General features: G+C 41.4%; 1 protein-coding gene across 2 annotated transcripts in view; it reads right to left on the minus strand.

The window, feature by feature from the left end:
• The window catches only part of DAB1 (DAB adaptor protein 1), a 1,095,315-nt gene that overhangs the window by 753,275 nt on the left and 314,803 nt on the right, over nucleotides 1-27,237 (minus strand). For both annotated transcript variants that reach the window (XM_036026162.1, XM_028512525.2), the window contains exon 2: nucleotides 24,334-24,496. The gene's annotated coding sequence lies outside the window, so the exon portion shown is untranslated. The remainder of the gene's footprint in view (nucleotides 1-24,333; nucleotides 24,497-27,237) is intronic.

The following is a 27,237-nucleotide window of genomic DNA, read 5'->3' on the forward strand; positions in this document are numbered from 1 at the left end:
GTTTATAAAACCCTTCTCACTCAGAAGAAAAAGCAGCACCAGCAACTCCCCATAACTATGTTCATCACTTGGACAAAGAGATCAGTTACACCTATCTATGCCTTTAGTGGAAATAGAAGTTATGGCCCAGGGCAAAGATATGGCACCGTCTGATGAAGCACCTGATGAAGTGGTGCCTTCAGAAGAGCTGTGATGCTCTTCTTGCCTGTGAAGTACATTTGTCTCATCGTCATCACCTTCATCACCATCAGTACTGCACAGCTACATAATTCATGATCTTCATCATTCAAGTTGTAGTATGCTTCACTGGTGAGTACCCATATAGAATTTTATATGTTGTTAAAATTACATAAGTTTAAGAGTGTAGGAAGTATTTAAGAGCATATGAAATGTTTATAAGAGTGTAGGAAAGGTTAATAAGAAAGTGGGAAAGGTTTCTAGGAGTGTGTGAAGGGTTTATAAAGCCTTAAATATATATATAAATAATAAAATAAATATAATGCCGCTACTTCTCAGATTTTCACCTATCACGGGGTTCTCTGGAATGTAACTCCCACAATAGGTGAGGGATCACAGTATCTACTTAATATGGGATATTTATTATCCCCTGCATCTCATGTTCATAGATTATACCCATGCATTATATAAATGTTAGCTTGAAGTGGGTACTATTATTGTTCTCCATTTTCTTTAGAAAACTGAGGCTTAGAGAGTTTAGTGAAGTTGCCCAAGTTCATAGTCACAGAGTGAGTGTTGCACAAGGGTGTCTGACTCCAAAGCTGTTCTCTCAAGGCTTCCTCATTGCGTGCTTTTACTCTCCATTAAATCCAACATACTTAAAGAATTATAGAGTATTAGAACACAAGGACACATCCCAAGTGTTCCTGTTGGTTGCTAGGTAACATCTTTTTGGCACAATCTGATGAACATTGTCATGGTTATATTGCCAACAGGAGCCAGTAATCAGGATGCTGCTGAAGCAGGCACCTGTTGTCAGAAGACTGGGCCTGGTGTTTAAAAGCCACAGAAGTATCTTTAGATGATTAGGATCCAAAGGTCCAACAGCTTTGCAATGACAACATAAATATTATGTGCTGGATGGACAGGCACCAAATGGGGACATTCCCTACTGCTGTGTGATGAGAAAGCTGGCACTTCCAAGGACTTCCAAAACAAACAAACACTCCATATGCCAAAAAGAAAAGCATGGCCAAGTCCTTTTCCAACTGGAGACACTGAATGTCATTCCTAGGAAGCTGAGATCCAGCTGAGAGTGCTGGGAGGAGAGCATGTCAGGTGGCTGGCCTCAGGCATGGCTGCCCTGGTCTTTGGCCACTTCATGGGTGACATGCTGAGCCAACAGCAGGGGAATCCTGCAGCTGTGGACCAAAACCTAAATATGTATTTCCACTGACTCAGAGATATACTGCAGTGCGAGTGGGGGGCAAGTAAGGAGATACAAGGTGTGGGGGAACCGTTAGTTTCAGCAGTACATGTCCCTAGGCTATTTCTGAGCAGAAGGACAGTAGGCACTCTGTGGCAAGCATGTATTTAACTCAGATACATACCTATACTCGAGGCATGGCTCCCCCAAGCTGTGTGTTAATGGGCAAGTTATCTACCACCTGTGAACTCATTGTTCTCATCTCTCAAATGCAGATGATATTCACTTACCTTAGGTGGTAGTTGTGATGATTGATACTTTATAAGTGCATAATAGTACACCCTCTATAATAAGAATTTCTTATATATTGTATAGTATATACAATATTCAGGGTGGGGAAATGTAGGTTTACATTTGTGATTATGCAAAACACAGAGTTTATTCTTGTATTATTTATTAATTATTGTATTATTTTCTATATAAGTGTAAACCTACTTTGCCTCACTATGGATTATATTATATATCACAATATGTATACTATAAAATGTAGTATATTAAAATAATATGTTGCTGTTATTTCCTACAAGAAGCCAAATGTTTTATAGAAACAGGAGAGACACAAGAAATTCACCATATTTCTGAAGGTAACAATCATCTCTTCTAGAACCTGATCAAGTGGTTATTCCTTCTCTGCTTAAATGCTCCCAGTGATGGTGAGCTCAGAAGCTTATGTGGCAGCCTATTTCATTCCATTTATTGGACAACAATGGGAAATACTTCACTAAGTTTACTGAATTGAGACAATCTACTTTCCTATGGCTTCAAACCTTTGGCTCCACTTCCATTCCCTAGGATCACAGAATAAAGTAATGCTAAAAATTATTAAGCTCTCACTCTATGCCTAATGTTGGTCTAAGAAATCTACTCAAATCCAGTTCTGACACTAATCTCCTGAATTAGGTGACATTACCTTGATTTTACAGATTGCTATATTGAGGAAACAAAGTCACCTTTCATGTGCTTGGCTTAAAGTCTTTAAAGCTGAGCTTGTCCCATTTGTAGAATTAAAATTTACTGAACGCTTTCAATGTGTGAGATTTTGCTATGTTCTAGTTTCTAGGACTGTGGAGGGGAATGCAACAAAACTGCTCCACTCAGGGAACTTGAACAGGAAATTTAAAAGGCAAGTCACAGGCTAGAAGAAAATACTGGCAAAATTTTTATGACAAAGAACTAGTATCTGCAATATATCTAGAAATGCTGATAACTCAAAAGTAAGATCACCCCATAAAAATGGGTACTACACCAAAGAAAATATAAAGAAAACAAAGTCCTAGAAAGATGCTGAGAAGTCATTGGTTATTAGGGAGTTGGAAGTTAGAAGCACAATAAGTACCACTATAACCCACTAGACTGAGAAAGATTAGACAGACTAACCACACCAAGTGTTGGCAAGAAGAAAGGGAACTGGAACTCTCACACACTGCTGGTAAGAATATGCAGTGGTATGACCACTTTGGGAAAGAGTCCAGCAATGTAAAAGTTAAACATGTACCTATTACACAACCTGCAACCCCACCTCTGGGCATTTACCCAGGGAAAATGAAAACACGTGTCTATGCAAAGACTTGTACACAAATGCTCACAGCAACTCTGTTACAGCCCCAAACTCGAAACTACCCAAGTAGCCAACAGGTGAGGGGACAAACTAGTTGTAATACACATCTAAAATAAAACACCTAGAAATGCTCCAGGAAAATAGGATTTGACATACAATGGAATACTAATCAGCAATAAAAAGAATCTATTATACTTGAAAGTATGGATGAATGTCAAAATGACTATGGTAAGAGAAAGAATCCAGGGATTTTATGATGTAAGATTCCATTTCTACAGAATTCTAGAAAATGCAAAGTAACTGAAGTGACAGAAAGCACACTTGTGGTTGCCTGGGTGGGGGTTCTGTGTGTTGTTCGGGGGCATGTAGAGAAGGGACTAGATTATAAAAGAGCATAAAAAAACTTTGGGGTATAATGGAAATGTTTATTTTCTTGATTGTGGTGATGTTTTCACAGGTGTATACATGTGTCAAAACATTAAATTGTACACTTGAAATATGTGTGTCTGTATATACATATATACATATACAACACATACATACATATATGACATATATAGCATATATATGTTATATGTTATATGTAAATATAAAATCAATAAAACCATTGAAAATCCTGATGGAAGCATGTGACCAAATAATAAGATGGCTCTGTGGTCCAGTCCAGTTTTCTTTTTTCTTTTTTTTTTTTTTTAAGATTTTATTAATTTCTTTTTTAGAGAGAGGGGAAGGGAGGGAGAAAGAGAAAAAACATAAATTGGTTGCCTCTCGCATGCCCCCAACTGGGGACATGACCTGCAATCTAGGCGTGTACCCTGCCTGGGAATCAAACCTGGGACCTTTGGGTTCACAGCCAGTGCTCAACCCACTAAGCCACAGCAGACAGGGTGCAGTCCAGTTCCTGAGCCATAATTCCAATCCATAGGCTTTGACAACTGGGGCAGTGTGGCAGCGTGTGTATTCTACAACACCAGCAATGAATGCCATAAGGAACTGTAGTGCACTGAAGATAGGATCTGTCACCCTTTCTGGGAAGGTTATAGACCCTTTATCTCAAGCAAAAAGTTTATATGAAAGCAGATTAGGAACTAGCTATGTGAAGGTTGCTTTTAGAGAAAAGAAAAAGAATAAAATTTGTACAGGGGCTTTGGAATGGTAAATGATCCACTACATCACAGTGGGGGGAAAAGAAACAGTAAGATCTGAAGTAAAGCTAAGACTTGGAACCTAGTGTGTGTGATAAAATCATCATTTATTCTTTTGTTTATTTATCCCAGGTGTGTTGGGCTCCCACTCCATGGCAGACCATTCTAGAAGCTGGAGATGCAGCTGTGAAGGAGAGATAAGATCCCCACTCTCACAGAACTCACATTCTAGTGGAGTAAGATGGAACATCAGTACATAAACAAAGGTCGTGTAATGTCAGGAGGCGATGTGTGCTAGAAGGAAATGTAAAGCAGAGCAGGGAGGCAGTGGCAGCGCAGGGGACTATTGGAGATCAGTCGTCTGCAAAGACCCTCTGAGGAGCCATTTCAGTAGAGATGATTGAGCAAGAGTCAGCCATGTGGAGAGTGAGAAAGAAGATTCCCTTTGGAGAAGAAGGTATAAGGGCTATTAAGAAGAAACAGAGTGCAAGGGTGGGAATCTAAAATAAGTCTGTCCCTAATGGAACAGTGATAACAATAACATAACAACTATTTCCACATATGTGTCTTTCCTATGCACCATGATCTTGACCAAGAGCATTCATTCTTATAACAACACCATGAGGCAAGTGTCAGTGTTATTCTCATTTCACAGCTGAAGAAATTGAAACTGTGGCTATGTAAGTTGCAAAAAAAAAAAAAAAAAAAACCAACCCACACCAAACCAAAAAACAGAGGTAACAATTAGCTGAAGAAGGCACTAAAGTCCTCCAAGTCTGACGTTCAATCCTGAGCTCAGAAACATCTAGTGAGAAAGTCCAAGTGCACAAGCTTGTGAAGTCTCCAACATTATGATTTGGAATAAGTTGCTTTACCTCAATTATCTACATTGTATCTAATTTCTTCCTTATTTCTAATGAAACTATGTTTTGCAATTGTTTGTTATAACATCACTTTCATATAAACCATGAAAGTGCTACATAAAGATAAAACACCTGGATGTGGTTCAGAAATAGAGAACTTGACATTTTTTTTTCAAGTCACTCCCTCTGTTCACTACTATTTGAATGGAGGATTTAGAGAATTCTTACAGAACTATCATGACACAAGTATCTGAATCCTTGGAATGGTCCAAGCTACCATCACTTCTCTCTTGGATCTTGGATCTTCCTGAATCTCCTCTTGCTCTTCTCCATTCTTTAGACCACATCAGAGCAACCCCTTTAAAATAGAAACCATGTCTCTTTAGTTAGTCATCCTAATGCTAGCTACTGCCACAAATAAAGTTCAACACCTCACTAAGCCTGTAGATGTTTATTTCTTATTCAAAAAGACATCCCATCCACATGGAGCTGTGTGCCACATGGTAAATCAGGGACCCTGGCTCCTTCCACCTGCCACCACCTAAGGTCTCAGAGTTGTCTCCTCTCAGGAGTGGAAATAAAAAAATATCCCAGAGAAGGCATACCTGCCTCTTCCAGCCCCCAGCCTGGCAGTGATATACATCACTTCCTTTCATATTCCTTGGCAAGAAATAATCAAGAGCCCACATCTTGAGAGTAAGAGGGTAGGGTCAGAAAGGCAGTCCCTCTTTAGATAGTTGCCCCTAGAAACAAGCCCATATTATAGAATGAGGCCCATACATTTTTGATGGATAACTAGCTGTCTCTAACACATTACCCCCATTTTTTGCTTAAGGTCCATAGGATAAGTTCAAATATCTTTAACACAGCCTATTAGGTCCTACATATGGTGGTTCCCAACCCTCACACCCAGCTTCATATCATCCCAATCTGCTCCAGCCACCCTGGCCTCTAAATGCCTAAAAATGTACATGTTCTTCCAGGTTCACTGGCTATGATAAACTCCCCCCCCTCCTCTTCTCCCCAGCCCTTCATGTGATTCCTTTCCAATTTGGCTCTCTCCTCTTAGCCCAGACTAGGCCAGTTCCTCCTGTTCTAAGTGCTGCTCACCTCCATACCTCCATCTGCTCCCCACCAAACTCTCAGGACCTTTCAACGCATTTGTAATGACCTGTTCAGTTTCTAAAAGCACAGGTTAGGGTCAGCCTGTGAGCTTTCAAAGCACAGGTTCTCTACCAATGACTGGCCTTAGAACTTGGCCAGGTTATTTCAAGTTACTTTGCCACCATTTCCTCATTTGTAAAATATGGGTAATTATAATGCATTCTTCAGCGGTCACTGTGAAGATTAAAGGAGATTATATATGTTAATTACCTGGTGCAGTGGAAGGTGTATCATAAAAGACCCCTAGAGGCTGTAGTTGTTACTGTTACCATTTCTCAGGTAGAGGGTGAGTTCCCTGACCATTTATCTTACTCGCTATTATATTCTCAGGGCTTCCACAATGCGTGGCCAGAGTGGGGATTCAATAAATAACAGTGGAATAAATTAATGTTCTCCCTTTTCTTGCCTATGGTGCACTCTCTTAAAGAAACATGGATCTGTGGTGTGTCAGGCTTGAAGAGCTGGTCCTTGTTCTATGAATGAGGCAGAACTGTGCAGTGGTGACATGCACAGCTCTCGAGTGAGACTGTGGGACCAGGCTTGGCTGTCGCCTGGCTATTGAACCCAGAGGAAGTTACTTCTCTCTGCATTGCAGTGTTCCTGACGGTAAGTGGGACAGAACAATGGGGCATGAGTGATAGAGATATCATGAGGGGAGCACAGTGCCTGGCACGGAGGAAGCACCCCATGAATGAGAGTTATTATTTAAAACAATTAGCTGTGAGGGTTTCTGTTTGCAACAGAAATGAGCACAGGATCCATCTAACATGCTGTGCCCTTCCTTCTTTCCCTGGGATGGATTTGAAAGCCATGACATTCACAGACTCCCTAGATTGAATGTCCCTTTGAAAGGAGGCAGCTGAGAGCAGGCAAAAGCTCAGTTCCCCCACCTCATATATTCGAGGTCATGAAATAACACCTGACACCATCACCATCTCTGTTTCCCTTTGGCTTCTCCTCTCCTCTTTTCCTTCCCCCACCTCTTCCCTTTCGTCCTCTTCCCATGAGTGTGGGGTGGAGGCATGGGGGCACTAATGGAGGAATTACCACATCTACTCCAAAAGAAGGCATTTACCTAATTGCAAAGGAACACATCCTGGCTGCAGACAATAAATGGTGTGTGATGCTTCCATGAAGTGAGATGGATGGAGCTCTCCGTTGCTAACCGGCCCGTAACCAGGGTCATTAATCACACACGCACACCCATTGCCAGTAATGGACTTCACCCGGGAAAACTCCAACTTGCAGTGCCAGTGGGTTAAAGAAAAGGCCTCGCCTGTTATGGAAATAAAGGTCTCCCTTTGGGATTAACCCTGGGCACATGCCACCCCTCATTCCCTGAAAGGCCCTTTTAATTGATTTTCCCTCTTATTCCCTCTGACCTGGCAAGCAGCTTACCTGCCAGCCTCTGCCTGGACCCAGAGTGTTGTGCTAAACTACAGGAATCACTAAGAAGCCTCCAGACTATATGAAATCTCCCCTCTCTTCTACACTTAACAAGAAAAGTAACTAAGCCTCAATTGCAGGTCCCTGTGTTTGGTCATACCCCACATCTCTGCAGCCAGATCTAGGTGGGAAATGACCCGACATCCTCAGCTGTAATTGACTGAGGGCTTGTGTGGGCTAGGCAGGTTACTTTATTCCATTTCCTCACAATTGTTCTAATAACAATCCTAGGAGGCATTTGGCTCTCCATTTTTGTAGAGAAAGGGATGGGGATTCAGAGAGGTTAGGTAAATGACTTGTTCAAGGTTGCACAGCCAAAGGCAAAGCCGTTGCAAAGGTAGGCATGCCAGATTGCAAAGCCACTACTTTTTCTAGATGCCTGTCTGGGAATGCCCTAATAATCTCTTGTCTTTCTTGAGCTGGTATCTGAATGTTCCTCGAAGCTGCAACTGAATCCCTATTTTCCTCTTGACCAGCATTAAATAGCACTGGGGTGCTTGAGATAATCATGAAAAGTAGGCTTTCATTGAAAAAGGCAGTTAAGTTCTGCCACGTGGATACTCACAAACTAAACCCAGTAAATATTGCTTAACTTAATAAATGGACTGTGCCCAGCTCCAGTAGTTTGAGAGGCTCAGGGTAAAGACGGTTAGACATGGTTTAGTCTATTTCCTTTTCATGGGAGACCATGTGACTGGGGAGTTTGTAATAAATTCCTCAGCTGTGCAGCTTCTGCAGCGGTACTGTTTCCTTAATTTGATTAAGAAGGAAGAAGCCACCTAACATTCCCTTTTGGCGGGCCGTATATTCTCATCAGCCCTGAGTCGTTCTGAACCAGAGGTGGTAGAATTGCATTTCAGGTCATCCTGGGCCTGTAATAAAATAGCTGAGGCAACTGGACTGATTTCTTTTGTGCCAGGAGATCATTTGCAACAAAAATGGTTTGCAGTTGTCATTCCTGTTACATTTTGGCTGTATGCAGCCCCCCAGTCTGGAAAACGCATAGGCAAATTCTTCAGCCTGCCCTGGAAGGTTCTCTGGAACCCGGCCCCCGCTGTGACAAGTTTCCACAAGAGCTAATGACATTTTACAAGGACAAAATAATGATCTGTTGGGGGGAGGGGGGAACTGTCCTATGCATTGTAGGATATTACACTAGAAGCTCTAGTGAGCTTCTACTCACTAGAACATGTCACAATCAAACCATCTCTAGCCACTGCCAAATGTCACCTGGGGGCGCAAAATTGTTCCTGGTTGAGAGCCACTGCACAAGAGTATTGGGAGTTCATATTGCTCACTGTGCTATTCCCAGTGGCCATAACTGTGCAGAACACACAGTAGGCCCTCAATAACAATAGGTCGTTGAAGGAATGTGGCATAGAACCCAGTCTTAATCTCCACTGGGATTCATTCATACAACTTACTCTTCACCCAAGCCTGGTTTTTCTTTTCTTCCTCTATGTCTTGACTCCTCCACCTCAAATGTTTTTCATCCTCCATCTTGCTGTATCAAAAATCTGTCTTTCCTTCAAAATTCTGTTTAAGTACTACTCTAACTAAAGCCATCCCTGGTCACTCACATGGAGCTCATTTTCCTATGACCTGCCATCTGTTTCTTTCATGGCATCCAACACTTTCCAAGAGAAATAATATAACACAGTGGTTAAGAGATCAGAATTGAAATTACAGTCCCGTCGTTTACTAACAGTCAAACTGTGGAAAAATGATTTAATTTCTCTGAGACTATTTCCCCATCACTAAAATGAAGGTAACAACAGCACCACCTCAACGGTCTCTTGTGGGAATTAAATGAGAGAACATATTTGAAGGGCATGGCCACGTCCCCAGCATGTAGGAGTAGGCAGAGGTTATTATTATTCTCTCTACCAGAATGAGAGTTATTTAAAGGCAGAGACCATTCGTTACTCATAGTTATATCCCCAGCTTCGGGGTCAAAGCCGGGTAAAAAATGGGTACTCAGTAACTCTACTGCATGCACAAGTGAGGCTGCGGCTGCAGGCTGGGAAATTCTCCACAGACGGTCAAGTCACGGACTCTTGCTTGTAATAGAAAAAAGAACCTAGTCTAAACTCATTTTACAGGGGGGAGAACTAAAGGCCAGAAGGCACAAATAACTTGTCCACAGTCACTCAAGGTAAACCAGACCTGAAAGTCACATGCTGGGCTGCTACCTCCATCCCACTCAGGATCACTTTCCTGAGAACTCCAGCAAAGCCTATCTTTCCGGTTTGCAAAGTGGTGACCAGCGAAACTTGCTTCAGTGTGTAGGAAACTAATTAGAGCTAATTTATTATCTTTCCTCAGAACTAGGATGCTGGGTGGAACCTGTTGGAGGTCTGCGCTGCAGAGAGAAATGTTTTTGCTTATATTTACACATCTGATTTGAGAAGTACATGAAAACCTAATCATAACTATAATAACATGCTCATTGGTTCTCAGTAGACTGATCTTAGCTGCATGCAAAGTTTTCCAAGGTGCAGCTTGGACTTCATCTTTCTAATGAAGTCTTTGCAGACAACATTCTGCACAATTCAAACCCTCTCTGAGGTAGCCTGAAGGACTAAATTGTGCTTTGGAGTCAGGCAGCCTGGATGACTCTGGGAAAGGAACTTGTCCTTTCTGAGCCTCTGTTTCCTCCTCTAGAGAATGGGGCAATAGCATCTACCTTGTAAGATTGATATGGAAATGAAATGTATTAGTGCATGTGCATGGCATGTCCAATGCCAGGTGCATACAGCAGGTGCTCAGTGAATGTTAGCTTCCACCTATGTGGATGTCTAGGTGTTTGCCATAGAAAACTCTGGTTCTGCCTGTGAGCGCTGACCCATCTTGAGCCTCAATTCTAGGTTCTGCACTTGGGACTGGAAAGAGGTCTGGGTCCAGCATGATGGGAAGATGACTAGAGTACAGCTGAGACGCCATTCTGTAGGTGGAACATGGAGGGAGCATTGTAATATGATGGAAAGACTCTAAGTCTAGGCATTACACAGATTGTGTTTGAGTCACAGCTCTGGCGCTGTGACTCAAGTGGAGGAGTTCAGGAAGCTCATTCAATCTCTCTGAGCTCAGTTTTCTCATCTGCAATATGGGCAAGAGTCCCTGCTTCATATGGCTATTGCAAAAATAGTTTATATCATGCATATAAAGATGCATAGTCCACAGTAAAAGGTAAATCACTGAGTAAGAGGCAGAAGCTGGTCCAAGACCCTTTAGGCACCTAGCACAGTAAATGTGCTAAATGAGTAATGATTTGGAGGGAGCTCACTATAGCCTGGGATGTCAGAGGAAATAAAAAGAACATTGGATTAGGAGAAAGAGCCATATGAGTTTGCATCCCAACTTTGCCACTTGAACAAACTCCCATCGTCCCATCTCTATCTTCTCCTATGTAAAAGGGTAACCCTAATGAAGATAAAAGAGTGGACATTGCTGCAAACAATTTATAAATTGTAAAGTGGGGTCTCATGATATATGGAAAGCATTTAATGTAGTGCCTGTAAAAAGCAAACCATTCAATAAATGGCTAACAATACCTATGAACTGCCGGTCATGGGGGCTCCACGTGAATGAGACACACCCTCCTCCTCCTCGAAGAAACAATATGACCCGCTCTCCATCAGCACTGAAGAAGGGATTGGAAAGGTTAGAGTCTGTAGTTGTGATCTAGCCTCTGGTGACGGAAACAGCATATGTGCAAAATATACATCTTGTGTGTATGACAGTCTGTTTTAAGTGCCCTTGTTTGCTCTCCATTTCAGAATTTTATGTCACTATAACTGTTACTATTTTGTCTTTTGTCATATTTTTCCTTTTGTTGCTCTCTCTAGAAGGGTTTCATCTCTCAAGCATTCTCCTGATTCCTTGTGGTCTTAGAAAGCATACATTAATACTTGTTAGAATGTTATAGAAATGAGTAACAGGCTTTGAGGGGAAGGCCTGCAGGCTCTTTTAAGGATGGAATATCCAAGTGGCAATGGATGAAATTACTGAAAGCTATTTTGCCTGCTTCCCAGCCATTAACAGCAACCCAGATCTACAGCCAAGCCTATGCTGCAAACTAATGCTGCAGCAGGCAGTTCCTTCATGGCCCCTGATAAACCACCCTTCCTGCACTTACACTCTTGCTTGGTCCCCTTCACTGCCCCTGTATCTGGGCTGGCCTTGTGACTCAAACTGATAGTAAGTGGTGGAGGTGATGCTAAGCCTACATTTTAGAAGGCTAGGTGCTTCCAGGATGTAGGGATCATTTAATTCTCACTACACTCTTCTGAAATAGATATAATTATCTAAGAGCTAATAACAGTTTCCTGGGTGTCAGGTACTATTCTAAATGCCTCAAATGAATTGGCTTATTTAACTATCACATCAACTTTATGGGGAAAATGCCATTTTATACTCATTTTACAGGTGAGAAACTGGAACCCAGAGAGGTTAAGTGTCTTTCTCATGAACACACAGCTAGTAAATTTAGAGTTGGGTTATTTAAACTCAAGCCTTTTGATTCAAGAACACACACATTCATCACTACATTGAATTTTAGAGGGGTTAACTGTGTGGCCCAAAGTCACAGAGAGGCCAGGGCAAGGATGGAATTCAAACAGGTTTTATTGACTTTAGGGGCTGACCCTTCTTGCCTACAAATATCTAAAAGACTGTTTTGAATCTACCAGGAGCTTCACCTAAATGCAAAACCACCTTCTACAAAAAATAAAAGCTTGCAGCCCGTGGTCATCTTATCAGAAATTCATAGAATCCTTCTCTGGTTTTCTTTTCCGTATTTGTGTGTGACTACACACAGCAGTGAAAGCACTTCTAGATTCCTTCTTTCATCCAGACTCAGGATGTAAGTTCATTTGTTCATTCTACCAAGAGCATAGTGTAACAGCTGAAGAACCATCACAGGATTTTGTCAGATGCCTCCAGCAATACTGTGTTAGGTGCTGTGGTAACAGTGGTGAGTGGAGATCTCACAGACAGACTTTGCTCTCACATCCCTCAGCAAGTCCGTGTGTGAGTTCATCAGGCTCTGCTGTTGAGGGGGCATGTGATCTGGGGCAAGTATTGCACACTTTCTCAGTATTAGCTTTTCATCTGTAAATAAGTTATTAAGCACATCTATATAATAATCTACACTGTAAAATTCCTATGATGGAAAAACAAAACAGCTGAAATACTTAGCAGAATATCAGGTAAAGATTATAATCAGATGCTTTTAAAGTTATCATTATTATTAATGGTAGTAATAATAATAGCATAGTCTTATCTATACCAGATACTATGCTAGGCTCTTGGAATGCAACAAGAAATAAGGCCTGTTTTTCACCTTCAAGGGGTTCACAGCGCTAGTCAAGAGAACAAATGTGTAAATGGAGAGTTCAGACTGAGCACTGCAGGCATTGGGAAAGGGCTCAGGTATGGAGAAATGTGGGAAGAGAAATGTGGAAAGGGTAATTCAGATAGAGGAAAAAAATGCTGAAGTAAAGCATGGTGGTGTGATTGTTCTTGGATGGTCTCTAATGAGGAAGTGTTTTCTGGGAGATGGAGCCTGGAATGGGTAGTTGGAGAACAGGAGGCAACAACTGGTAGGAGATAAGCCTGGAAAGGTATCTGAGGACAGATCAGGGAGGATCTTAACTGTCAGGCTAAGAAGGTGAGCTTTATAATCTAAGTAGGCAGGAGGAATTACTCTATGAGAATAAACTCTAATGTGAATGGACTGGGTGACCAATAGATAAACATAGGGGTATAAATATAAGTATAGTTTACAGGAATGTATATCTATAAAGCTATCTGTCTTTCTTTCTATGTATCTGCTGGTTTATTTTTCTTCTTTTCAAAAGTAGGGTGAGAGCAGTATATGCTTGTCCTTTGCTCATCACTGTATATAGCACAGAACACTAAGGCATTTGATAAAATCTTATTGAATGGTAGATGAATGGGCTATGACAACTATATTTTGATGTTTGCTGAATGAAAAAAAAAGAACTTATCTTGAACATGGAGGAAGGTGGGTGGTTTCAAAGCAGGTGACATTTAATTTTGCTATTGTAGATGGTATTTAGCCTTGCAAAAATGAGCCACTCCTGGTAGTCAAAACACATATACATAGAAAATGTTACTTCCCATGGTTTAGTATGGTGAGTAATGGCATGGATTTTAGGGCCAGAGTTCAAGTCCTAGGTCTGCCATTTAATAGCTGGGGGCTCTAGAGCATGTTCCTTAACTCTGTGTGTCTTACTTTTCTCATCTGTAAAATGGGATTTTTATGAGCTTGTAAGGTGCTCACCAAAATGCCTGACATGATAAGCTCTACATAAAGGGTGTGAAACTCATTTTCACCAGGGCCACATCATCCTCATGGTTGCCTTTAAAGGTCCAAATGTAATTTTAGGACTGTGTAAATGTAACTACTCCTTAAAAGTTAATTGAGAGCTTGATGCTGCCGCCGGAGAAAAACAGGTGTCAGGCCAGATAAAACAAGATGTAAGGCTGGATTCAGCCTGAGGGCCTTGTGTTTGCCACCTGTAGTCTATATAAATGTTTGCTATTATTGCTAGTTTCATTGTTGGACCCTGAATGCAATGAGCAGACTGAACAGTCTAGAGTCCTATCACACATAAATTGGTTCTTTCTTCACATACTATATCTGAAGTGTCTACATAAGTCTCTTTGACACAAATCTCTTTGGTACAGATGGATACCAGAAAGCTTGGGAGTCACTTCTAAAGAGACAAGTGAATGACTAAACAAAGGGAAATGAGGGAAATAAGAATATATTGAATGCCAGGATACAGAAGGAATTGTTCCAAGATATTAATGAGCAGAGAGATCTGGAGAAACTTTGTCAAAGCTTTCTGAGAGAGACTGAGAGCAATACCTGAGGAATGCCAAAAAGAAAAATGATAAAGGAGAAATGACAGCTCCCTGCAGGCCTGGACCAAGTACAATGCAGAATAAGCAACAAGGCCAGAGGAAAGCAGTGTGTCTTGTTAAGTTCCTTTGAGAGGCTTTAAATCAGCAGTGGCTTCCTGGCAGGGTGAGGCAGGGCTCCAACCATTACAGGTTACCCAGAAGCCACCAGAGAAAAATGGAGAAGGAACGCCTTGAAGAATGAGCATGGTCCCCATGTGATGTGGTTACCATAGAGACCACTCTCAATGGTAGCTAGGAAGGGCAGTGCCTGTCCTCAGAGCAGTTAACAAGCTATTAGACCCAAACATGAAGATGCCAGCAGGTGAATAGAATGAAGCTGCTACATCACAGCTGTCTGTTTGCTAAGATCAAACATGGGAAGAAACAGCCATAAATCAGCCAGGCCACTGCAGCCATTGAGTCAAGTTCAGGGGAGCATGACAGAATTTCTACCCTGTGAATCAAAGCCCAGAAAGCATGTTGCAGAGGAACATGCTCAGAAGAGGGATGCCCGTGTTTCCCCAGACTGGCTTGAGGATTCAAACAAGATTAAAACAAAACAAAATAAAATTGCAACACCAATAACAGAAAGATAGGAACTAAGAATGTGGGAAAGAAAAGAGTAGCTGAGAAAAGTGCAGAGAACAGTACATAAAGGAAGATTCACACTATCTTGCCCAGCATTCAGACAAAAGTGAAGATATAGCCCAGTTTGTAGCAAGCAGGAGAATCTGCTCAGTTTCGGATGGCAGAATCAGGACTTGAAACCAGGTCTTTGTCATAGTAAGCATTTTGGTTCTACTGGGCTGCCTCTTCGGGAAAGTGTCCAAAGGAGGTGAGTCCTTGTACAACTACTGCCTTTATGTGTGATCTCCGTTCCAAACAAAAAAAAATAATGTGCCCAGGTGGTCATTCACTGTGTATTGGGACCTGCTCTCTAAAGAGGTGCAAGCTCCCTTGGGTCCACTCTACCTTCTATGAGTGTGTCCATTTAGTCAGGTAATGGCTTAACACCCAAGGTCCTCATGTCTATTTCTTTAAAAAAATTATTTATTTGTTCTTAGAGAGGGGAAGGGAGGGAGAGAGAGAGGGAGAGAAACATCAATGTGTGGTTGCCTGTCATGCATTCTCCCTACTAGGGACCTGGCCTGCAACCCAGGTGTGTGCCCTAGATTGGGAATCAAGCCAAATGACCTTTTGGTTCAAAGGACAGCGTTCAGTCCACTGTGCCACACCAGCCAGACCATATTTCATGACTACCTGGAGCCCACATCTACCTCCCCCTGACACTTGGGCTATATTTAAAACTTCACACTTTCCTGTCTTTGCACATGCTGTTTCTTTAGCCTCAGCTGCCTTTTGCATCCTTTTCAATTTAGCCAATTTTTACTTCCCTTCAAATCTTAGGTCAAGGAACATCTCTCCCATTCATTCATTTATTTATTCATTCAACTAGAACTAAGTACTCACTAAGTCAGGGGTGCCAAACTCATTTTCACCAGGGGCCACATCAGCCTCACAGTTGCCTTCAAAGGGCCAAATGTAATTTCAACTCCTTAACAGTTAAGGAGTAGTTACCTTTATACAGTCCTAAAATTATTTCAGCCCTTTGAAGGCAACCTCAAGGCTGTTGTGACCCCCAGTGAAAATAAGTTTGGCAACCCTGCACCAAGTACTCAGGATACCTTCTGTGGCCTTCCTTTGGATTTCCACCTACCCTGCACTTAACATCTAATGAAACATCTCACACTAGGCCATGACTGTTCATTGATGTGTCTGTTGAGCTCATTAGAAGTTAGATTCCTTAAAGGCAGATTATGTCTTGCTCCTGGTCTAGCGTAGTTTGTAGAACTGGGCACATAGCAGGTGCTCAATAAATATTTATTAAAGGATGAATGAAAGAATAAATGATGGCATTACCTCTTAAAATTCTACCTAGGTTGCCATATTCTAAAGGGAATTCTCCAAGCCATCAAGTTGGTTTGGGATGAAATGTTTTTGTACACATTACTTAATAAAAAGAGCTCTGGGTCAACTGAAAAATTTAAAGTCAATAGGAAATTGATCCTCATCAGCACTTTGTCCTCCAAACATGTAGACAAAAGAGCATTTCTGAAACATATGTATTAGTGTTGCATTTTCTGCTCCAGAGACTCAGCGATCGTTGTCAACTCCAAGTCCAGCCCTCATTAATTTAGGGGCCATCCAGCATAATCAGCAACAGGCTTCTTGGCAGCATAAATCAGAGACCATTCTAGAATTTGGGAGAGTCTCTAAACTGCAAACAGAGCAATTTCATTTCATGCTCTTTTCTCTTAGAAGTCACTGAGCACTATTTAAATTAAGCTGAAGAGCTTTGGTCTGTATTTCAAGGACACTGCAGCATCATCAGCAAATCTGTCTTCTTCAACTGTGCAGGGAAAGGGTATAGACAACCAAAATAACACCCAATAGCACCTTCCCAGGAATTTCCATCCCATCTTTGTTCAGTTTAACAGCCACAGAAATAAAGATGTGCAGGGGGTTAAGGGGGAAAGAAGTCAGCAGAGGAGAAAAACAAAATCCTTCTTGATGGAGAAAACACAATACAATAACAGAACCAGATGTACTGGGTATGACAATGCTTGGACACAACATTGGAACATATATGGATTCATTACTTAAAGCACTAGGCTGTGATGATTTGTTGAGACTGTCTTCAGATGGAATTGAGGAAATGGTTCAAGACTTCTTGCTTAAGCAGCAGGGATGTTGATATGGACTGCATGTTTGTGTTCTCCCAAAATTCATATGTTGAAATCCTAATCCCTAATGTGACGGTTTGAGGAGGTGGAGAGACTTGGAAGATAATTAGGTCATGAGGGTGGAGCCCTCAGGAATGGGATTAGCGCCCTTATAAAGAGAGGAAGCTGGCTTTCTCTCTGTCCTCTCTGCATCTGAGGATACAAGAAGATGAAAACCCACCAACCAGAAAATAAACCCTAATCAGACCCTGGATGAGCTAGCACATGCATTTGGAATTCTCAGCCTCCCCATCTTTGAGAAATACATTTGTTATTTAAGCCACCCTGCCTATGGTGTTTTTGTTATAGCAGCTTCAGCTAAGATAGATGTGAAGTCACAGATTCTGGGGCTGATTTTCCTCTCCTACTTGACATGCAGGCTAAGCATGGAGTGGGCTTTGATTACTTGGATGCCAAGCTGAACATGCAAAGAAAAAAATGGAAGACACTCCCCAGGATATGGAAGAACATCCCCAAATTTCAGGTGAGGGTCACAGCAACAGAGACTCTTCCAGGCTAAAGCTCCAGGAGCTCCTGGTGATAGTTTGGTGGGGGTAGGAATGGAGGTGGAGAATGAAGGAGGAAGAGGATTATGTAAATTTGCAATGGGAAGGGGCTTTCTTCCAAAGTGCACCCCTTTGAGCATGGTGGGAGGTGTCAGACTTTAGAAACTGCAATGTTAGAGGTAACTGCCCCAGACTTCTGTGAACCAGGCTGGATTCTGCCTCTTCTGTTTCATCAGATGCTGAAGGAACCACAGCTAATACCAGGAGTTGCCCAGCACTGTCAGTGACAGCACACCACAGTCACTCCTTACCTTGTTTCTAGTTATTCATATAGCATATGTCCATAGATCCAGCTGTTAAAGCCCCTCATATTTTGACCCCTGGGGCCTTACCACGTGTGAGCACCAAATATTTGAAAACATGATCACATTTAATGTCACAGCAATACCATAAGGAAGGTAATCTCATTTCCAATTTTAAAATGAGGTTCACAGTGGAGAAGACACAAGCCCAAATCCACACAGCTAGTGGCGTCAGAGCTTGAAATCATTGCCCTCATCTTGAATTTTTAAATCCGCTCAGTTTTCCCACTTGGAAAGCCAGTTAAAGTTGAGATTTGTGCTCTCTAGCCTGGTGGAGGAAATTCTCTGCATAAATCCTGACATTTGTAAGATCCCCTGGTCTCCAGCCCACTGTTCTCCCTCTGGACTTGACATAATTCTAGGGCATGGCTTGAACACATCCTTTGTCTCCTCCTGAGATACTGGGGATCATTCTCCTCTACCTGAGTCCATCCTGACCCAAAGCTATTCTTTCTACTTCACATTTTTTAACATTTTGATTTATTTTTTATACTTATAAAAGCTTTGTATACTCACGATATCAAATTTAGAAGAAAAATATAAAGAGGGAAATGAAAGCCATCTTTATCCCTAATATCTGGATGCCTTGTCTTCAGCCTTTTTTCAGGGTCTATGTCTAAATACCCAAGCATAGGTTTGCAACAAAATTGGAATGGTGTTATACGTAAAGTTCTGAAGCCTACCTTTGTGTGTACATGCCATTAAAATATTAAACATGTTTCTAAACATTGTATTTAATGACTCTATCATTTGAATGTGAAAAACTTCAGTAAAACATTTTCCTCATTTTTAGGAAACTTAGGTTGTTTGCCTTTTTCAGAATTGCAAGTAATATGGAAATAAAGCTGTTTGTTCACAAATCTTTGTAATTTCTATTTTTAGGGTGAAATACTGAAATATGAGTTCTGAAGTCAAAAGTCATGAACTCACTTCAGCTTTTCTGGATAATGTATATGAATTAAATTCTCACTGGCAGTGCTCAATTCTACAATGGAAAATAATTTTTCCTGGAAGGTCCCCTCAGAGTGGTAGTGAAGGGCAGTCTTTTAGATAATCTTGCATTTGTTTGAATAGAAACTGGAATGAAGGAATCATGTCAAGACATGAATGTGTTTATTTAGGCTGGGGACATAGTTGAGCTAATTTCCCAGGCCCCTTATAATTAAGTTGGGGCATTTGACTGAATTTTGGCCAATAGAACATGGAGGGAAGGAACGTATGCCACCTCTAGAAAAGGCCCCTAAAAATCTCCCAAGCATGACCTTTCCCCCCTTTTCTCTCCTTCAGAGACCCTAGAAGCCACATGTTAAAGATGATGGTGACATACATAAGATAGAAAAAGAAAAACCCTCAGTTCTTGAATGATTGCATTAAGAACCAGACACTTTTACTGTCAAGTCTTGGGTTAGGAGGGGTTGTGGATTAAGGGCAACCACCCTTACTTACTCTAACTAATATAGGGAGTGTCTGATTTACTCAATGGTCCCCAAATAAAACAAAAACTCAGCTGGTTCTTTGGTATTCAGCCAAGGATCTGCCTTTGACCAGCATGACTTTTCACAGAGCCCCTAGCATCCAACTGTCCAGCAGACAGTAGGGTGTACCTTAGTGTGAGCTCAGGTATGTTTACGGAATAAATGAAACCATACAAAAGCCTTGTGACTGCAGCTGGCTAACACTTAAGAAAGGTTTACTCTACCATCTGAAAAGGCTCATCAGCTGGCCTCTGCCTTCTACCACACACAGGTCCTTTACCCCTAGGACAAGCCCATTTCAACTACACATGGCATCTGTACACTGCCTCCCCCCAAGTAAAGCCCAAAGCTGGGGACCACCCTTTAGAACAGAGGCTGTTGTGCAGAGGAAAGTGGCGTTCCCCAACACAGTCATTTCTCTTCTCCTACTGACGCTAATTACAGTTTGCTAAATGTAAACTGGGGAAACATCTCGCCCACCCAGAGTTCCAGCAATGGGCCCGTTGTCTTCACAGTAACCTGGGAGCAGAACGCTGTTCCTCCTTTTAAACCTTTTATCTTTTGCTCTCCCGATGCATTTGGTAAACACGGAGAGGTACACTCATAGAAAAAGTGAGGTTGAAATTGCCAAGTTACCTGACCATAGGCCCTTTCTTTTGGTTGCTTGTTCTGAGGCAAAGCTGGAGCAAAAGTGGAGGCATGCAGAAGACACCGCCAGGCTGGTGGGGGGTTTAATTACACATGTGGGCAGCACTCTGGAGGCAGTCTGAGAATGCAATTACACCACTAATTATATTGACACAACAAACTTGAGCTTCCCGGAGGGGCCCCCGCCCATGGAAACACCAAGTTGTCATTTTGCCACACAGTCATTCCTTTTTTCTGTATTAGTATCACTTGTTGCATCTTCTCCCTCTATTAAAATCCTTCTCTTCCTTTGAGGACATCACTGAGGGCCATCACCTCTGAGCAGCCTTCCCTGGTTTTAACTGGGATTTGCAGCCCTGCTGTCTAACCCCGGACCCCATCTGAACGAATCCTTCTTCCCGCTGTCATCACAGGATGATGCGCTGGCCTCTGTGACAACTGCTTACGGTTTCTGGGCCACCGCTGTCAAACCTGGGAAACAAGACTGGTGGGTCTCTAAACTCTTTTCAAGTTTCAGAAGCTTATTTTTTGAGTTTTTGGGACTAATTAAAAACAGCACAGTGGAAGGGTTGTGGGTGTGACACTAGAGGAAGAGGCTGAGCATCACCTCGGCTGCTTCTCGCTGAATGGTCTGGGCAGGACTTATCTGTCAAGGCTATGGGCCTCAGTTTGTCCATCCATGAAATGGCAGTAGAGCTGATATTATTTCACAAGGCTGCTGAGGTAATGAAACTTGGCTGTGCCCGTGAAAGCAGTTTATAGATAATGAAATACAGTGTTTGTATTAGCTATATTAATGTAAAAGCCTGAGTGAGTGACTCTCTCCCTAATCAGGGAGTACTACCACCACTGATGGGTTAAACATCTTAAAACATACATCTCCGATTCTGAGACTCACTCCCAATAATCTCCAGTGCTCCCGGTCTGTAGAATAAAGACCTTTCACTGGGAATCCCTAGGAGGCTTAAGGCGAATAGTTGCGACAACACTGGCAATCCTTCCGTGGGTACCTACGTTGTGTTAAGTATTTGTGAGGCACGTGTCACATAAATAGAGTGAAAGCACTGGACACGCTTACAGTGAAGTCCTGGATTTGCAAATGAATATTTATGTGATCTTGAGAAAATTGCTTCACTTTTTGAATCTTAGTTTCCTTGTCAATAAATCAGCAGTGATAGTGCCTGCTATAAGGATTATTGTGAAAATTAAAACGCGAGAACCCACTTCAAGCATGCAGACACAATGCATAGAAGGCACTCAACAAAAATTAGTCTCTTTCTCCTACTTCCCTTTCTTTTTCAGCACCAAGAATATAAAATTCCACAATATAAAACATTCATACAAATAAATAGATGTGTGATAGATGGCTGGCTGGCTTCTAGGGGAGTGATGTCAGAGGAAGATTTTGCCAGAATCTCTCTTCCCATACCACAACGGGGCCCCTGCAGGAGCCTTTCACCCACTGTGCTCATCACCACAATATTTTACAGTGAGCATTTATTTATTTTTTATTAAAAAAAGGATTATTCTCAATGATGCATGTGATAAATATGCCAGCTTTAAACCTTTTAGAAATATTAAAGGTTTTACGGCTCAGCATTTGACAGACTTGATTAATCCTTTCCACACAGAAATATTCAGGAAGATAGCTATAGTTGGGTTTTAAAGCCCAAGAACATCCTTTGATAAAGGTAAAGAAAAGGTAAAGAGCTTTTAAAAAGAGAGAGAAATTCTCATGCCACACAGAATAGACAAAGAATTCCAAGATTCAGAAGGCTTCTCAGTATGGTGGAGAGTTGGAAGCTGGTGTGGGGTAAGGGGGAGAGCAGAGCTTTAAAATCTCTCTCCCTTGGAGGAATTTTCAAATGAAAGGCACGCATCCAGCCTGACCACAGGACAGTAGTCTAAGAGTTTTCTTCTCTGCTGGGTTCCCAAATGCGAGATGTGGGAGGGGGTGCGGGCAGTGCAGACCAGCGACAGTGCAGACTTCAGAGAGGAATGAAACAGAATGTGCCATCGCCCCTTCTTGTAACTCAGGACCACGCGCCAGCCTCCTGCCTGCTCTTTCAGTCACCAGGGGTGTGTCCTTTGTGGACAACCCCATTCCTCAGTTAGCATTTCAGCTCCTCTAAGAAACAGTAAACATGTTTCAGCTATTTTTGCCCCTCCCCTAGCTTTTGTTTATAATAGATGCCTACCAAACGTGTTAATTAGAGTTGCTGTTTAATAAATCCTTGACAAAATGGCCTAAGGATGTAAATGGGGCAAAAACTGCTACTTAAGAATGAAGCCTTCTGAGAAACTATGTTTCTTTATGAGTAAAGAACCTCCACATCTAATCACGGTCATGGTTATGACCATCTCTATATTACTAGGCATACATTCTCATACAAAACTGCACATAGGGTAAGAAAGCTTATTCCACACAATTTAAATAACCAGTATATTCGGGAAGTCCTCTTTGGAGTTCCAAAGGAAACAAAGGAAGTATATAAACAAACAATAAATGTAGAAAAACTGTTTTAGTATTTTGTCTTAGTTCATCTTAATGTTTACTTTTATGCATTTCCTAAGAATTTTCTAAGAAAGAATAACACTGAAATATAAAACATCTTAATGAGTGATTAAAAAAAAGAACGAAGCTTTAAAAATTACTAACAGATTCTGCCTCCTTCTGATTCCCATTCCACAAAAGAAAATTGAGCTTAGAAACTAAATTATTGAGATGTAAAAGTAACTCCTCATATGACAAGCAGCTGTTGAGCACTATGACCATCCTAAGTGACTTGGATGTGGTTCTGAGCTCGGCCACAATGCCTGGTAGAGACGTCCTCATGTGAGAGGTGCTATAACTGATGTGTATACGGGGAACCATGCAGGACAAAGGGAGTTACCTCAAACCCAGCATTTTTGTTCACAGGGGGAGGTTGAAGAAGGCTTTGAGAAGGAGTGGCAGACTCCTGAGCTGAACACTGAAGGACAATGGGAAGGGAGCCTAGGGGAGGATGCATGCCTCTGCATAGCACGTATACTGTCTGGATCTGTGAATTTCCATCTAAACTCCAAATGGAATGCTCACTCTGCTAATCAGCCTCCCACACAAAACCTCCAAGTGTCAACCCACTCTGCTCCGATGTTTTCTTTGACACCCGGGTCACCCTCCGACGCCAACTCCTACTTCATTTTTATGGAGGCATTTCCCAACACAAAACACTGACATATTTGCCACAAGATATTATGGGGGCAAAGGTGTAATTCAATTATGTGACTTAATCAATTCAAATGGCTAATATACAAGGATCTCAGGATGCCATCCAGCTTTCAACTGAAGGCGAATAATTGTTCCATAATTTCTTAATTCTCCCACAAGACAGTTTAAATTAAAGGACGTCAATTTGCAAAGCCAGACCGCATTGTATTCTTAAATTGGGCCTGAAATAGCCACAAGATGAAGGGTAATAAGGCAGAGAGCAGAGCCCAGAGTGCCTGGTGCTGTGCAAAATTGTTTAATACGGTCAGACCCTTTAATCTTCATATCTATTGATGCAGAAAGCAGCATATTTCTGTCACTTACGATAAGAAACATTACTTTTTAAATTCCTTGGTGAGGCCGGCAGATCTTAGGCAGCCAAGATAGCAAGAATCTCTATTTTTGCATCTGTGAATATTTCTTTTTTCCCTTAAATTGGTTTTATTCTAATCCATTTAGTCTCCAATCTAAGTCAGAGACAAGTAACCCTGAAAAGAACCACACAGGAGAACAAAGACTCATGCCTCTCAGTTCTCAGATGGTACTGGCTACCACCTCCTTGAATAAGTCAGTGATTAAGCAAATAATGAACCTGAGAGTATTTACTATTATAGGAGAGGCAGTTAGTTCCAGAAAGTAATAGACTTGGAATAGCTTTTGAGAGATACAAAATCATGCTCAACAGTGGAAGGTGCAGTGAGGGGAAAAGGGGATGACACAAACTATTTTCATAAAAGAATCAAGCCTTTTACTCACATGTGTCCTAGAAAGTAGTTTGGTCAATGTGTCCAGGCTGGGTGGCGGTGATGCTAGGGAAAGGCAGGCCCCGAGGTCTGGATTGAGGAAACTGGATGATGTCTTCCCAAGATGGACAGGGCCACGAGTCAGGAATCGTCATTGAGAGAAGCCAAGGATGTAGCTGCAATGAAGAGAAGTAGATGTCAGTTTTGAAAGCAAACCAGTGAAGGAGAAAGGAGGATGAAGTACACAGTTGTCCCAGTGGATTTTGGAATGAGTGGCTCAGGATGCAGCACCATTCTGAAGTGTTTGTGATGCATGGAGGTGGGCCTGGGGCACAGAGATCATGGGAATTGTGTCGGGCTGAACAGAAAAGAATTTGTCTGTGCCTCTGTACCTGACATTGTGCAAGGCAATGTGGAAGGTGCAAACTATGCATAAAACATTCATCAATCTTTAAGAATTTGGACTAGGTTATACATACTGAGGCTAAAATTCAGAAGGTACAAATCATACATTTTTCACTTCAGTGAATCTATCTATAGGATAAATACCTAGAAGTGGAATTATTGGGTAAAAGGAACATCTTTTAAATTTTTATAGATACTGTCAAATTAACATCACCAAAAGCTGGACAATTTCATACTCTCTTCAGCAATATATGAAAGGATAACTTTCCCATGTGCTCACAGACACAGCCAATCACAATCCTTTATTTGGAGAGACATGAGATATAAGGCATGATAATGACAAATCATAATGTTAATATTTAATGAATGATCAAGGATTTTAAGTACAGTTTTTAGTCTCTGTATGTATTAATCTATTTATTCCTCACAGCAACCCACTGATGTAGGGACTCATTGTCACCATTAAACAGATAATGAAATAGAAGCAGAGAATTTAAGAATCTTGTTCATGGCCACAGCTATGAAGGGCAGATCTGGGATTCTAACCCTGGACCTGACAGTTCTTCAAAGTCCAAAGTCTTAACTGTTTGCTCTTATTCCAGGAGCTGGAAAGTTATCTGCAGTGTGTATTATAGTGAGTACACACCAGTAGGAAACCTGAGGTGGGGGTGCATGTGTAGGGAATCAGAGAGACCAGGTCTTTCCATTTTAATGGAAGTAGACACAGGCTATTAACTGGGAAAATGTTGGGCTACAGTGATTGATAAGCAGCATTCTAAGAACACATTGACACATTTTTCTTATTTTTTTCTTACCTTTTACTGTAAACATTATTCTGTAAATGTTTATGATGAATTAGAATGGTTAGAGCTACAAAAATGAATGTGTGGTGTGATCTAATGAACATGGCACTTCAAGTAACATAGACTGGGTTCAACACAAAGTTCTGCCCCTCTTTAGCTGGCTGACCTTAAGCAAGTTATATAACTTTCTGAACATCATTTTTTCAAATGGAAAAAATGAGCCTAGAATCCCAGGAAAAATGTTTACAACAATTAATAAATATCATTAGCCATAAAGAATTCCTACCTATCTGCTTGACCTTATTTCCTCTGCTTGTCTTCACAGACCCTCTGCTTTCATCAAATTAGTATAATGTACTTTTCTTAAACATGATGGAATTTTCCAGCTCACTTGCATTTCTGCATTTCACTCTCTCTTGCTGAAATTCTCCCCCAAGTCTTATCTGTAGGAATTCTACTATTAAGCCAGCTAGGTAGGTCAGCATCAGATGTTATCAACTATACAAAGTGTTCCTTGACCAAAGCCCTCTGCAGTAAACTACCCCTCAGTAAACTACCCTCAGTGGTTTGAATTTCTAAGTACTATTTAGTTCCTAAGTATTATTGGACTGTACTACTTTTACAGCATAATGCCTTATAATACCAGTAGTTAATAAATGTTTAGTGCAGACCAGGTACTGTTCTAAGCACTTAATATATTTTCTACCTCAGCTAATCCCCTCCACTAGTGATAGATACTGTTATTATCCCGACTTAGATATAGTCATGGATGTCAACCACTATTTGCAGGTCTTTTCTGCACAGCTGGACCAAAGGCTTGAAAGGGCAAGGAGGCTGTGAGCATAACATTTAAATGTGTAGGCTTTGAAATCAAAGAACCTGGGTTCCAGTCTTGGTCCTGATCCTACAGCTGTGTGATATTTGGCAAGTGACACAATATCTTCAGCCACCAATTTTAATTTGGAGAAGAGAATGTTGATAATATTTACTTTGATGAGTCATTATAAGGCTTAATTGGGTTTGCAGGTATAATAATTTGAAACGAGGAGTGGCAAGTGGTATTGAAATGTTGGTTTATATCATTATTTAAATACTACAGGTTTCCCAACAAAGACCTTGCTTCACAATGTTGCATCCCTATTCCCTCTGCCTGTACCACCCTTTCCCACGTTCACCCATAATTTCACTGCCAACTCGAAGATCTTAAGGCCTAGGTCTCCATCTCCAGGATCTAGCTCCAGCATCTCCTGCACCCTCTCCAGGGAGACCTCTGGCTATTTCCCCCTCTATTATTTTATGGCCAGTTTTCTTGTAGCACTCATCTCACTGGGCTGCAATTCCTTGTTACAATTCCTGCTCAGCTCCCTGAGGATGGGGACAATGTCTTAATTATGTTTAATCCCTACTACATTAGCACACTGCTAGCATAAGTTGGGTGTTCACAATGCATCTATTAAGTGAATAAATACCTTAATGATAAGAAAGAAAGAGTTACCAATTCTTAGCTCACTACTATATATTCACGGAAAAGTCATTCAGTCTTCCAATCAAAGCTTAGAAAAGAAACTCTACTAAAACTAAGTGTTTTAGTAAAATAGAGCAGAGGGTTCTGTCAGGGACTCATGGCCTTCCTATCAGCCACATATGCACTCTCCACACTGCCACGCTATTGACGTTCTAGTGACAGACACTGCGAAATGATAGCATCA

The sequence above is a fragment of the Phyllostomus discolor genome, chromosome 5 (assembly GCF_004126475.2).
Source record: "Phyllostomus discolor isolate MPI-MPIP mPhyDis1 chromosome 5, mPhyDis1.pri.v3, whole genome shotgun sequence".
Lineage (NCBI taxonomy): Eukaryota > Metazoa > Chordata > Mammalia > Chiroptera > Phyllostomidae > Phyllostomus > Phyllostomus discolor.